Genomic DNA, 13,099 nt, shown 5'->3' with positions numbered 1-13,099 from the left:
AGTTCGTTCATTGCTGTTGTCGAACACCTGCTGAAATAGCTCAGTTGGGAGAGCATCAGACTGAAGATCTGAAGGTTCCTGGTTGAATTCCTCATTTCAGCAAAGGTGCTTTCTTTGGAAGTCAGTGAAGGAGAATGAGCGGAATTCACAAAATTCAATGTTTCTTTTGATGGTATATTCTGAAAGGGCAAGTCTTTCAGTTCGTTCATTGCTATGGTCAAACATTGGCTGAAATAGCTCAGTTGGGAGAGCATCAGACTGAAGATCTGAAGGTTCCTGGTTGAATTCCTGGTTTCAGCAAAGGTGCTTTTTTTGGAAGTCCGAAAAGGAGAATGAGAGGAATTCACAAATTTCAATGTTTCTTTTGAAGGTGTTTTCTGAAAGGGCAAGACTTTCAGTTTGTTCATTGCTGTGGTCACACACCTCCTGAAATAGCTCAGTTGGGAGAGCGTCAGACTGAAGATCTGAAGGTCACTGGTTCAATGCCTGGTTTCAGCAAACGTTCTTTTTCCTGAAGTCAGTAAAGGAGAATGAGAGGAATTCACAAAATTCGATGTTTCTTTTGATGGTGTTTTCTGTAAGGGCAAGTCTTTCAGTTCGTTCATTGCGTTGATAAAATATCTGCTGAAATAGCTCAGTTGGGAAAGTGTCAGAGTGAAGATCTGAAGGTCTTTGGTTCAATTCCTGGTTTCAGCAAATGTTCTTTTTTGGAAGTCCGAAAAGGAGAATGAGAGGAATTCACAAATTTCAATGTTTCTTTTGAAGGTGTTTTCTGAAACGGCAAGACTTTCAGTTTGTTCATTGCTGTGGTCACACACCTCCTGAAATAGCTCAGTTGGGAGAGCGTCAGACTGAAGATCTGAAGGTCACTGGTTCAATTCCTGGTTTCAGCAAACGTGCTTTTTTTGGAAGTCAGTGAAGGAGAATGAGAGGAATTCACAAAATTCAATGTTTCTTTTGATGGTATTTTCTGAAAGGGCAAGACTTTCAGTTTGTTCATTGCTGTGGTCACACACCTCCTGAAATAGCTCAGTTGGGAGAGCGTCAGACTGAAGATCTGAAGGTCCCTGGTTCTAATTCCTGGTTTCAGCAAACGTGCTTTTTTTGGAAGTCAGTGAAGGAGAATGAGTGGAATTCACAAAATTCGATGTTTCTTTTGATGGTGTTTTCTGAAAGTGCAAGTCCATCAGTTCGTTCATTGGTGTGGTCAAATATCTGCTGAAATAGTTCAGTTGGGAGAGCATCAGACTGAAGATCTGAAGGTCGCTGGTTCAATTCCTGGTTTCGGGAAATGTTATTTTTTTGGAAGTCCGTAAAGGAGAATGAGAGGGAATTCACAAAATTCAATGTTTCCTTTGATGGTATTTTCTGAAAGGGCAAGTCTATCAGTTCGTTCATTGCTGTGGTCAAATATCTGCTGAAATAGCTCAGTTGGGAGAGCGTCAGACTGAAGGTCCTTGGTTCAATTCCTGGTTTCAGCAAATGTGCTTTTTTGGAAGTCAGAAAAGGTGAATGAGAGGAATTCACAAAATTCAATGTTTCCTTTGATGGTGTTTTCTGAAAGGGCAAGTCTATCAGTTAGTTCATTGCTGTGGTCAAACATCTGCTGAAATAGCTCAGTTGGGAGAGGGTCAGACTGAAGATCTGAAGGTTCCGGGTTGAATTCCTGGTTTCAGCAAAGGTGCTTTTTTTGGAAGTCCGAAAAGGAGAATGAGAGGAATTCACAAATTTCAATGTTTCTTTTGAAGGTGTTTTCTGAAAGGGCAAGACTTTCAGTTTGTTCATTGCTGTGGTCACACACCTCCTGAAATAGCTCAGTTGGGAGAGGGTCAGACTGAAGATCTGAAGGTCCCTGGTTCAATTCCTGGTTTCAGCAAACATGCTTTTTTTGGAAGTTAGAAAAGGAGAATGAGAGGATTTCACAAAATTCAATGTTTCCTTTGATGGTGTTTTCTGAAAGGGCAAGTCTGTCACTTCGTTCATTGATGTGGTCAAATACCTGTTGAAATAGCTCAGTTGGGAGAGGGTCTGACTGAAGATCTGAAGGTCCCTGGTTCAATTCCGAGTTTCAACAAGCATGCTTTTTTTTTGGAAGTCAGAAGAGGAGAATGAGAAGAATTCACAAATTTCAATGTTTCTTTTGATGGTGTTTTCAAAAAGTGCAGGTCTTTCAGTTCGTTCATTGCTGTTGTCGAACACCTGCTGAAATAGCTCAGTTGGGAGAGCATCAGACTGAAGATCTGAAGGTTCCTGGTTGAATTCCTCATTTCAGCAAAGGTGCTTTCTTTGGAAGTCAGTGAAGGAGAATGAGCGGAATTCACAAAATTCAATGTTTCTTTTGATGGTATATTCTGAAAGGGCAAGTCTTTCAGTTCGTTCATTGCTATGGTCAAACATTGGCTGAAATAGCTCAGTTGGGAGAGCATCAGACTGAAGATCTGAAGGTCCCTGGTTCAATTCCTGGTTTCAGCAAATGTTCTTTTTTTGGAAGTCCGAAAAGGAGAATGAGAGAATTCAAAAATTTCAATGTTTCTTTTGAAGGTGTTTTCTGAAAGGGCAAGACTTTCAGTTTGTTCATTGCTGTGGTCACACACCTCCTGAAATAGCTCAGTTGGGAGAGCGTCAGACTGAAGATCTGAAGGTCCCTGGTTCAATTCCTGGTTTCAGCAAATGTTCTTTTTTTGGAAGTCAGTGAAGGAGAATGAGAGGAATTCACAAAATTCGATGTTTCTTTTGATGGTATTTCCTGAAAGGGCAAGTCTATCAGTTCGTTCATTGCTGAAATCAAACATCTGCTGAAATAGCTCAGATGGGAGAGCATCAGAGTGAAGATCTGAAGGTCACTGTTTCAATTCTTGGTTTCAGCAAACATGATTTTTTTGGAAGTCAGAAAAGGAGAATGAGAGGAATTTACAAAATTCAACGTTTCTTTTGATGGTATTTTCTGAAAGGGCAAGTCTTTCAGTTCGTTCATTGCTGTGGTCAAGTATCTGCTGAAATAGCTCAGTTGGGAGTACGTCAGAAGGAAGATCTGAAGGTCACTGGTTGAATTCCTGCTTTCAACAAACGTTCTTTTTTTGGAAGTCCGAAAAGGAGAATGAGAGGAATTCACAAAATTCAACGTTTCTTTTGATGGTGTTTTCAAAAAGTGCAGGTCTTTCAGTTCGTTCATTGCTGTGGTCAAATATCTGCTGAAATCGCTCAATTTGGAGAGCATCAGGCTGAAGATCTGAAGGTCACTGGTTCATTTCCTGGTTTCAGCAAACGTTCTTTTTTTGGAAGTCAGAAAAGGAGCATGAACGGAATTCACAAAATGAAATGTTTATTTTGATGGTGTTTTCTGAAAGTGCAAGTCCATCAGTTCGTTCATTGGTGTGGTCAAATATCTGCTGAAATAGCTCAGTTGGGAAAGCATCAGACTGAAGATCTGAAGATCCTTGGTTCAATTCCTGGTTTCAGCAAACGTTCTTTTTCTTGAAGTCAGTAAAGGAGAATGAGAGGAATTCACAAAATTCGATGTTTCTTTTGATGGTGTTTTCAAAAAGTGCAGGTCTTTCAGTTCGTTCATTGCTATTGTCGAACACCTGCTGAAATCGCTCAGTGGGGAGAGCATCAGTCTGAAGATCTGAAGGTCACTGGTTCAATTCCAGATTTCAGCAAATGTGCTGTTTTGGAAATCAGAAAAGGAGAATGAGTGGAATTCACAAAATTCAATGTTTCTTTTGATGGTGTTTTCTGAAAGGGCAAGTCTATCAGGTAGTTCATTGCTGTGGTCAAACATCTGCTGAAATAGCTCAGTTGGGAGAGGGTCAGACTGAAGATCTGAAGGTTCCTGGTTGAATTCCTGGTTTCAGCAAAGGTGCTTTTTTTGGAAGTCCGAAAAGGAGAATGAGAGGAATTCACAAAGTTCAATGTTTCTTTTGAAGGTGTTTTCTGAAAGGGCAAGACTTTCAGTTTGTTCATTGCTGTGGTCACACACCTCCTGAAATAGCTCAGTTGGGAGAGGATCAGACTGAAGATCTGAAGGTCCCTGGTTCAATTCCTGGTTTCAGCAAACATGCTTTTTTTGGAAGTTAGAAAAGGAGAATGAGAGGATTTCACAAAATTCAATGTTTCCTTTGATGGTGTTTTCTGAAAGGGCAAGACTTTCAGTTTGTTCATTGCTGTTGTCACACACCTCCTGAAATAGCTCAGTTGGGAGAGCGTCGCACTGAAGATCTGAAGGTCACTGGTTCAATTCCTAGTTTCATCAAGCATGCTTTTTTTTTGGAAGTCAGAAGAGGAGAATGAGAAGAATTCACAAATTTCAATGTTTCTTTTGATGGTGTTTTCAAAAAGTGCAGGTCTTTCAGTTCGTTCATTGCTATTGTCGAACACCTGCTGAAATAGCTCAGTTGGGAGAGCATCAGACTGAAGATCTGAAGGTTCCTGGTTGAATTCCTCATTTCAGCAAAGGTGCTTTCTTTGGAAGTCAGCAAAGGAGAATGAGTGGAATTCACAAATTTCAATGTTTCTTTTGAAGGTGTTATCTGAAAGGGCAAGACTTTCAGTTTGTTCATTGCTGTGGTCACATACCTCCTGAAATAGCTCAGTTGGGAGAGCGTCAGACTGAAGATCCGAAGGTCACTGGTTCAATTCCTGGTTTCAGCAAACGTGCTTTTTTTGGAAGTCAGTGAAGGAGAATGAGAGGAATTCACAAAATTCGATGTTTCTTTTGATGGTATTTTCTGAAAGGGCAAGACTCACAGTTTGATCATTGCTGTGGTCACACACCTCCTGAAATAGCTCAGTTGGGAGAGCGTCAGACTGAAAATCTGAAGGTCCTTGGTTCAATTACTGTTTTCAGCAAAGGTGCTTTCCTTGGAAGTCAGAAAAGGAGAATGAGCGGATTTCACAAAATTCAATCTTTCTTTTGATGGTATTTTCTGAAAGGGCAAGTCTTTCAGTTCGTTCATTGCTGGGGTCAAGCATCTGCTGAAATAGGTCAGTTGGGAGTGTGTCAGACTGAAGATCTGAAGGTCACTGGTTGAATTCCTGGTTTCAGCAAACGTGCTTTTTTTGGAAGTCAGAGAAGGAGAATGAGAGGAATTCACAAAATTCGATGTTTATTTTGATGGTGTTTTCTGAAAGTGCAAGTCCATCAGTTCGTTCATTGGTGGGGTCAAATATCTGCTGAAATAGCTCAGTTGGGAGAGCGTCCGACTGAAGATCTGAAGGTCCTTGGTTCAATTCCTGGTTTCAGCAAATGTTCTTTTTCTTGAAGTCAGTGAAGGAGAATGAGAGGAATTCACAAAATTTGAAGGTTTCTTTTGATGGTGTTTTCTGTAAGGGCAAGTCTTTCAGTTCATTCATTGGTTTGATAAAACATCTGCTGAAATAGCTCAGTTGGGAGAGCATCAGACTGAAGATCTGAAGGTCCTTTGTTCAATTCCTGGTTTCAGCAAATGTGCTTTTTTTGGAAGTCAGAAAAGGAGAATGAGTGGATTTCACAAATTTCAATGTTTCTTTTGATGGTGTTTTCTGTAAGGGCAAGTCTTTCAGTTCATTCATTGCTGTGGTCAAATATCTGCTGAAATCGCTCAATTTGGAGAGCATCAGGCTGAAGATCTGAAGGTCACTGGTTCAATTCTTGGTTTCAGCAAACGTTCTTTTTCTTGAAGTCAGTAAAGGAGAATGAGCGGAATTCACAAAATTCGATGTTTCTTTTGATGGTGTTTTCAAAAAGTGCAGGTCTTTCAGTTCGTTCATTGCTATTATCGAACACCTGCTGATATCGCTCAGTGGGGAGAGCATCAGACTGAAGATCTGAAGGTTCCTGGTTGAATTCCTGGTTTCAGCAAAGGTGCTTTCTTTGGAAGTCAGAAAGGAGAATGAGCGGAATTCACAAAATTCAATGTTTCTTTTGATGGTATTTTCTGAAAGGCCAAGTCTTTCAGTTCGTTCATTGGTATGGTCAAACATCGGCTGAAATAGCTCAGTTGGGAGAGCATCAGACTGAAGATCTGAAGGTCCCTCGTTCAATTCCTAGTTTCAGCAAACGTTCTTTTTTTGGAAGTCCGAAAAGGAGAATGAGAGGAATTCACAAATTTCAATGTTTCTTTTGAAGGTGTTTTCTGAAAGGGCAAAACTTTCAGTTTGTTCATTGCTGTGGTCACACATCTCCTGAAATAGCTCAGTTGGGAGAGCATCAGACTGAAGATCTGAAGGTCACTGGTTCAATTCCTGGTTTCAGCAAACGTGCTTTTTTTGGAAGTCAGAAAAGGAGAATGAGTGGATTTCACAAATTTCAATGTTTCTTTTGATGGTGTTTTCAAAAAGTGCAGGTCTTTCAGTTCGTTCATTGCTATTGTCGAACACCTGCTGAAATCGCTCAGTTGGGAGAGCATCAGACTGAAGATCTGAAGGTTCCTGGTTGAATTCCTGCTTTCAGCAAAGGTGCTTTCCTTGGAAGTCAGAAAAGGAGAATGAGCGGAATTCACAAAATTCAATCTTTCTTTTGATGGTATTTTCTGAAAGGGCAAGTCTTTCAGTTCGTTCATTGCTGGGGTCAAGCATCTGCTGAAATAGGTCAGTTGGGAGTGTGTCAGACTGAAGATCTGAAGGTCACTGGTTGAATTCCTGCTTTCAACAAACATTCTTTTTTTGGAAGTCCGAAAAGGAGAATGAGAGGAATTCACAAAATTCAATGTTTCTTTTGATGGTGTTTTCTGAAAGGGCAAGTCTTTCAGTTCATTCATTGCTGTGGTCAAATATCTGCTGAAATCGCTCAATTTGGAGAGCATCAGGCTGAAGATCTGAAGGTCACTGGTTCAATTCTTGGTTTCAGCAAACGTTCTTTTTCTTGAAGTCAGTAAAGGAGAATGAGCGGAATTCACAAAATTCGATGTTTCTTTTGATGGTGTTTTCAAAAAGTGCAGGTCTTTCAGTTCGTTCATTGCTATTATCGAACACCTGCTGAAATCGCTCAGTGGGGAGAGCATCAGACTGAAGATCTGAAGGTTCCTGGTTGAATTCCTGGTTTCAGCAAAGGTGCTTTCTTTGGAAGTCAGAAAGGAGAATGAGCGGAATTCACAAAATTCAATGTTTCTTTTGATGGTATTTTCTGAAAGGCCAAGTCTTTCAGTTCGTTCATTGGTATGGTCAAACATCGGCTGAAATAGCTCAGTTGGGAGAGCATCAGACTGAAGATCTGAAGGTCCCTCGTTCAATTCCTAGTTTCAGCAAACATTCTTTTTTTGGAAGTCCGAAAAGGAGAATGAGAGGAATTCACAAATTTCAATGTTTCTTTTGAAGGTGTTTTCTGAAAGGGCAAAACTTTCAGTTTGTTCATTGCTGTGGTCACACATCTCCTGAAATAGCTCAGTTGGGAGAGCGTCAGACTGAAGATCTGAAGGTCACTGGTTCAATTCCTGGTTTCAGCAAACGTGCTTTTTTTGGAAGTCAGTAAAGGAGAATGAGAGGATTTCACAAAATTCAATGTTTCCTTTGATGGTATTTTCTGAAAGGGCAAGTCTATCAGTTCGTTCATTGCTATGATCAAATATCTGCTGAAATAGCTCAGTTGGGAGAGTGTCAGACTGAAAGATCTGAAGGTCCTTGGTTCAATTCCTGGTTTCAGCAAATGTGCTTTTTTTGGAAGTCAGAAAAGGAGAATGAGAGGAATTCACAAAATTCAATGTTTCCTTTGATGGTATTTTCTGAAAGGGCAAGTCTTTCAGTTCGTTCATTGCTGGGGTCAAACATCTGCCGCAATAGCTCAGTTGGGAGTGTGTCAGTCTGAAGATCTGAAGGTCCTTGGTTCAATGCCAGATTTCAGCAAACGTGCTGTTTTGGAAATCAGAAAGGGAGAATGAGAGGAATTCACAAAATTCAATGTTTCCTTTGATGGTGTTTTCTGAAAGGGCAAGTCTATCAGTTAGTTCATTGCTGTGGTCAAACATCTGCTGAAATAGCTCAGTTGGGAGAGGGTCAACTGAAGATCTGAAGGTCCCTGGTTCAATTCCTAGTTTCAACAAGCGTGCTTTTTTTGGAAGTCAGAAAAGGAGAATGAGAAGAATTCACAAATTTCAATGTTTCTTTTGATGGTGTTTTCAAAAAGTGCAGGTCTTTCAGTTCGTTCATTGCTATTGTTGAACACCTGCTGAAATAGCTCACTTGGGAGAGCATCAGACTGAAGTATCTGAAGGTCCCTGGTTCAATTCCTGGTTTCAGCAAATGTTCTTTTTTTGGAAGTCCGAAAAGGAGAATGAGCGGAATTCACAAATTTCAATGTTTCTTTTGAAAGTGTTTTCTGAAAGGGCAAGACTTTCAGTTTGTTTATTGCTGTGGTCACACACCTCCTGAAATAGCTCAGTTGGGAGAGCGTCAGACTGAAGATCTGAAGGTCACTGGTTCAATTCCTGGTTTCAGCAAACGTGCTTTTTTTGGAAGTCAGTGAAGGAGAATGAGAGGAATTCACAAAATTCGATGTTTCTTTTGATGGTGTTTTCTGAAAGTGCAAGTCCATCAGTTCGTTCATTGGTATGATCAAATATCTGCTGAAATAGCTCAGTTGGGAGAGTGTCAGACTGAAGATCTGAAGGTCCTTGGTTTAATTCCTGGTTTCAGCAAACGTTCTTTTTCTTGAAGTCAGTAAAGGAGAATGAGAGGAATTCTGAAGGTCCTTGGTTCTGAAGGTCCGTCTTTTCGGAGATCTCGCGAGATCACGGCGAGGTGACGTCTTTTCGAAGCTGTTCCATGCGCTCACGCTTTCGAAGCTAAGTGATCCTTCTCAATTGTGTTTTTGTCGAGACTGTATCTATCTTTCGATGTATGTACCTATAGCGTATCTTTTGGAAAATTTTCGGTGCTAATTTTTCGTACATGTATACACAATCGTCGGTTAATGCGTATCGAGTATTCTGAGGCCTAGTACTCGTAGGCTTGGCTACGGTACCGTCTCCGACCTTGTGGTTTTGTTTTTCTCTCAGCGATTCGTCGAATGCGCTGCATTTATTTTCGTTCTCTGTTTCGTCCCAGTCGTTCACCCCATACCTCCTTGTCTAATATCTCCACTCAAAAAAAAAAAACCCCCAAAAAATATTTCCTTCCCAGGTCTTATTCGTTTATTTGTTGTTCTTTTTTGTTCGTTCGTTCTTCGTTCGCGATCACGTGGTTAGAAATGTATAATCTCTCCACTGAACAACTATTTTCTCTCATATATTATAACACCCTTTTCTTCTTCTCCTACAAAAGGATGCTTTCGTCTTGCTCACCAAATCTATTCATTCCAAAAAATATATATAATACCATCTCTTACAGTTCCTCCTTTCTACATTCCCTAAACTATCCAGAACTCCATCCCTCCTTCAGTGTCCTCAAACGTATTTTTGACTCGAAGGTCTCAAACTCATTTTGCAAAAAATGTTCGTTTCCCATGAATCGTACACTTTTCAAAATCCAATCTCACCCCTCCCCTCCAAATCCTCCCCATCACCCATCCCTTTCAAATCTCCCCCCTTGCCCCTTCCCTCCCCTCCCTCCTAAACTCCCCCCACACCCCTCCCCTCCAAGACTCTCCCTCGCTCCTCCCCTCCTAGACTCCCCTCTCACCCCTCCTCCTCAAAGCACCCTCCCTGCTTCTTCCCCCTTCCAACTTTCACCTTCATCTCCCCCAACCTTCTGCCTCGCTCTTCCCCCTCCTCAAATAACACCTCACTGTGCCTCACCCAATCTCCATCAAACCTTTTGTCCACCCCATTCTTCCCTTTCTCCAAGCTATTCTGAAATCTCTGAAATCTCTGACACACCTTCAACAGCTCTCCCTTCCTCTTCCTCCTCTTCCTCCTCTTCCACATCTTACCCTACCCCTCCCCCCCCCTGTTCTGGACCCGATGCTCCCCCTTCCTCTTCATTAACGGTATGGACCTCAAACATCCGGGGCCTTTGCTCAAACTGACTGATCTCTCCATACAGGTTGCTTCTGACAAACCAGATGTGATCTGCTTCACAGAAACTTTCCTCCTTCATGATGTCTCTGATGCCTTGGTATCTCTCCCAGGTTACTCCCTCCTCCGGTATGATAGACCTGAGCCTCGTCCTGGAGGTGGGGTTGCTATCTTTATAAAAAACTCTCTTCCTCACTCGCCCTCCACTGCCCTCTCTCCACCTCACCCCCAGGAATACCTTTGGCTACGGCTTCCCCTTCGCTCCCACCTTTTGTTCATATGTGTGTTGTACCGTCCACCAAACAGCGATGACTCCATCTACATCTCGCTGTCTGATAATATGGACCAACTTCTATCTACCCATCCCAACTCTCTCTTCCTCATATGTGGTGATTTCAATTGTCACCATGCCAGTTGGCTGGGTGTGGGTACCTCTCTCACCAGCCATGGCTCTTCATCAAAGGACTTCTGCGACTCACTGGGACTGACACAATCTGTCAATTTCCCGACCCGGATCTCAGTCAACGGAGCATCTTCTCTTCTGGATTTGGTTATGACAAACTTCCCTGAAAATGTCTGCTGCTCTTCTTCTGCTCCAATCGGCTCATCTGATCATGTGCTTGTCAAAGTGGACATCTCTCTGACCATTCTCAGAGAGCCTCCTCAGCGTCGACGAGTCTGGCATTTCACTCAGGCCAACTGGCACGGTCTTCAAGCAGCCATCAATCATCTGGACTGGTCTCCCATCTCTACCGCCTCTGACATCAACTCATCCTGGGAATTCTTTCAAAGTAAATTGCTCTCTCTCATGCACAGATTTATCCCATCTCGTCTTCAGTTGTCATACCCTTCCTCCCGTCCATGGTACACGGAATCTTGTGGTGAGGCTGTTGCCCTGAAACAACTTGCTTTCATCTCCTGGAAAGCAAATCCAACGGAAGGAAATCTCATTTCCTTTCACAAAGCCCGAAACAAGTATGTGTCCACCCTCAGGAGAGCCAGGAAACAATATCTCACCATTCTCAAGACCGAACTCTCTTATCTGTCTCCCTCTTCCAAATCCTGGTGGCATCTGGTCAAATCTGTTTCTGGTGTTTGTTCCCCCCTCCATCCCCTCCCTCACCCCCAACGGCTTAACGGCTGACTCCGCACGTGAAAAAGCTGAATGCCTCAACTCTGTGTTTGCCTCTAAATCTTGTGTCCCAAACCCATCTATCTCTGTTCCCACCTTTCCCAGTCGAACCCATCTGCTCCTGGACTCTGTGTCCTTTCCTCCTGACAAGGTGGAAAAGTTTCTGTCAACCCTCGACTCTGATTCTGCAACTGGTCCGGACGGCATCAGCCCACGGGTCCTAAAATCATGTGCTTCCGCTCTTTCACTCCCTCTTTCTGTTCTCTTCACCCTCTCTTTTGCTCAAGGTCATCTGCCATCTGCTTGGAAATCAGCCAACATCACCGCTTTGCACAAAAAAGGTGCAAAAACAGATCCCAGCAACTACAGACCAATCAGCCTTCTCCCAATTATCAGCAAAGTCATGGAATACATCATTGCTTCAGATATGAAATCTTTCCTCTTCTCCAATGGCTTGATCTCTGATCATCAATTTGGTTTCAGACCTGGTCACTCTACTCTGGACATGCTGCTTCTGCTTTCTCAACAATGGATGGAGGTCCTCAACACCAAACAGGAAATTAGAGCCGTCTCCCTTGACATTTCACGTGCCTTCGATACGGTCTGGCACCCTGCTCTGCTCACCAAACTCTCCTCCTTCGGTATCCATGGAAATCTCCACGCATGGCTGGCGGACTTCCTCTCTGGTCGTAGTCAACGTGTGGCCCTGAATGGGTTTCTCTCATCTCCTCTACCTGTTCAGGCTGGAGTTCCCCAAGGTAGTGTTCTGGGCCCTGTGCTTTTTCTGGTCTTCATCAATGATCTCTCTGACTCTCTTGAAAATCCTCTCTATCTCTTTGCTGACGACTCTACTCTCTGTCGCTCCATTCCTCATCCCTCAGATCGGCAGTCTGCAGCCTCCTCACTCTCTGCAGACCTGGACAAAATCACAGACTGGGCAAATAAATGGAACATGTCTTTCAATCCTGATAAATCTCACACTCTTACGATGTCTCTCCGAAAAGACCGACTGGAAAACCCTCCCATCCACTTTCTGAATAATCCTCTCCAAGAAGTTCTGTCACTCAAGCTTTTGGGTCTCACTATTTGCCATGATCTTTCCTGGGAAAACCACATTTCAAATCTGGCCTCCAAAGCCAGTCGCCGACTGGGCATCCTCCGTCGTGCGAAGTCCTTCCTTGGCACACCTGAGCTCCTCACTGTCAGGTCGCAGAATTGTTGCTGCTTAATGGTCGGCTATGGACGCCGTATGGCTACGAGGTTATGATTTAAATGTTGTCTAAAATGCTATTTCATAAAGTTAATAAAAGGTTTTTGCTTCGTTTTAGTTTAAAATGAGGAAAGGCTCGCTTTAGTCGTGCTGGACAATTGTATACGTGCCCTTTCGAGGCTAGATAAGGCCGGTCGTAAAATCCCTCTGATGATTCTCAGACGGCGCCTCGAGCCGCGGGCAGGAGAACGCTCACATGCGCGCGGATGTGTAACGCCGGTAGAATGATTAGATTGCAGACATAAACCTATCGTTAAAACTATATATTTTGTATTAATCACAGCGACGCTTGAATCTGTATAAACATGTTTTGAATTACTCAGTTGAACAAACCCATATATTTTATGGCCTTATCGAAGCCAAGAATGCACCCTCCCTTTAATGAGTTACATTTTCTGTCTCCTCGGAGCCCAGAGAAACATCTGGTCCGGATAAGGGACGGATGACGGTGGGGGCTAGGGATGACGGTGGGGGACTCTCGCTAGTTCCTTTGTTCTCTCGGAGATTTTCTGATAAACTTGTCCCTATTTATACGGACTGCGAATCAATGTGCTCCAGGAAGGCTAGACGTGGCATGAAGCTGGTTCTTGCTGTAGATGTCTGTCTCCTCCAGATCTGTATAAGTGCTGTTTTAATAAAGTTTCGTCATTCTTAAATCTCAAAACTGTTGGTGAACTTCTGTATACGATCGGCAAGAGTTGTTGCTCACTATTTGCCATGATCTTTCCTGGGAAAACCACATTTCAAATCTGGCCTCCAAAGCCAGTCGCC

The 13,099-nt window shown here is 42.8% G+C and overlaps 4 non-coding genes across 4 annotated transcripts; all 4 read left to right on the top strand.

The window, feature by feature from the left end:
- Nucleotides 1-2,399: 2,399 nt before the first annotated feature.
- TRNAF-GAA (transfer RNA phenylalanine (anticodon GAA)) lies at nt 2,400-2,472 on the top strand. The gene has a single exon. It is a non-coding gene; the product is annotated as a tRNA-Phe (tRNA).
- Nucleotides 2,473-2,596: 124 nt separating this feature from the next.
- On the top strand, nt 2,597-2,669 carry TRNAF-GAA (transfer RNA phenylalanine (anticodon GAA)). Its single transcript has one exon. It is a non-coding gene; the product is annotated as a tRNA-Phe (tRNA).
- A 4,877-nt stretch (nt 2,670-7,546) lies between these two features.
- Nucleotides 7,547-7,620, top strand: TRNAF-GAA (transfer RNA phenylalanine (anticodon GAA)). The gene has a single exon. It is a non-coding gene; the product is annotated as a tRNA-Phe (tRNA).
- Nucleotides 7,621-8,536: 916 nt separating this feature from the next.
- Nucleotides 8,537-8,609, top strand: TRNAF-GAA (transfer RNA phenylalanine (anticodon GAA)). Its single transcript has one exon. It is a non-coding gene; the product is annotated as a tRNA-Phe (tRNA).
- Nucleotides 8,610-13,099: the final 4,490 nt, after the last annotated feature.

The sequence above is a fragment of the Myxine glutinosa genome, chromosome 8 (genome assembly GCF_964187855.1).
Source record: "Myxine glutinosa chromosome 8, kmMyxGlut1.1, whole genome shotgun sequence".
Lineage (NCBI taxonomy): Eukaryota > Metazoa > Chordata > Myxini > Myxiniformes > Myxinidae > Myxine > Myxine glutinosa.
Note: the sequence above shows the minus strand (reverse complement) of the source record. Positions and strands in the feature narration are given on the sequence as shown.